Source organism: Solanum stenotomum, chromosome 2 (assembly GCF_019186545.1).
Source record: "Solanum stenotomum isolate F172 chromosome 2, ASM1918654v1, whole genome shotgun sequence".
NCBI lineage: Eukaryota > Viridiplantae > Streptophyta > Magnoliopsida > Solanales > Solanaceae > Solanum > Solanum stenotomum.
The window spans coordinates 56,274,699-56,275,405 of record NC_064283.1 but is presented as its reverse complement, the minus strand read 5'-3'; positions in this window follow the sequence as shown (position 1 = coordinate 56,275,405).

Sequence of the window (707 nt, the reverse complement as noted above, 5' to 3'; positions counted from 1 at the left end):
GTTCACTTATCAATTAAAACAAAAGATACTATGATAAAATTATTTTAAAAAAAATATTTTTCGATATAATTTTAATTTGAAGATTACTAAGAATAGTTGCAAATCATTTATCTCTAAAAAAGAATGTAGTTGAGGTCAATAAGGATATAAATCACCTTATCTCTAAAAAAGAGTTGAAATTATATTTTTTAATGATAAGATTAAAAGGTTTGATAAATCTACAAATTAAGTAATATAAGTAAAGTCTATACGAAGTGGGAGAAATAAAAGAGAACACTACATGATATAGGTGTTTTGTAATTTGTTAGTATTTTTTAACTAAGATTTTTTTTTTTTTTTGAGAAAATTTCGAAATTGTTAAAATAATATAACTACCCATTTTTGTTTTTGGCAATTTTATTTGACAACTTTTTACATAATTATTTATCAAATTAAAATTATATTTTTTTGGAGAGAATTTTTTTTAAAAAATATCCAAACTGAAAATTTTAGAATTATTCTGATGATGAATGTTGCAATATTTTGCAAAATACAAATTTACAATATTTTAAATTTATTGTTTTTTAAAAAATTATAATTTAAAAAATTATATGTTGATGCTATTTTCTTATTACATAATATTTATTTGAAATACTAAATTCATTTTATATAAACTCAAAATTTGAATTGAATTATTTTGTGATGTGTGACACTTTTGTCTTTCCTAT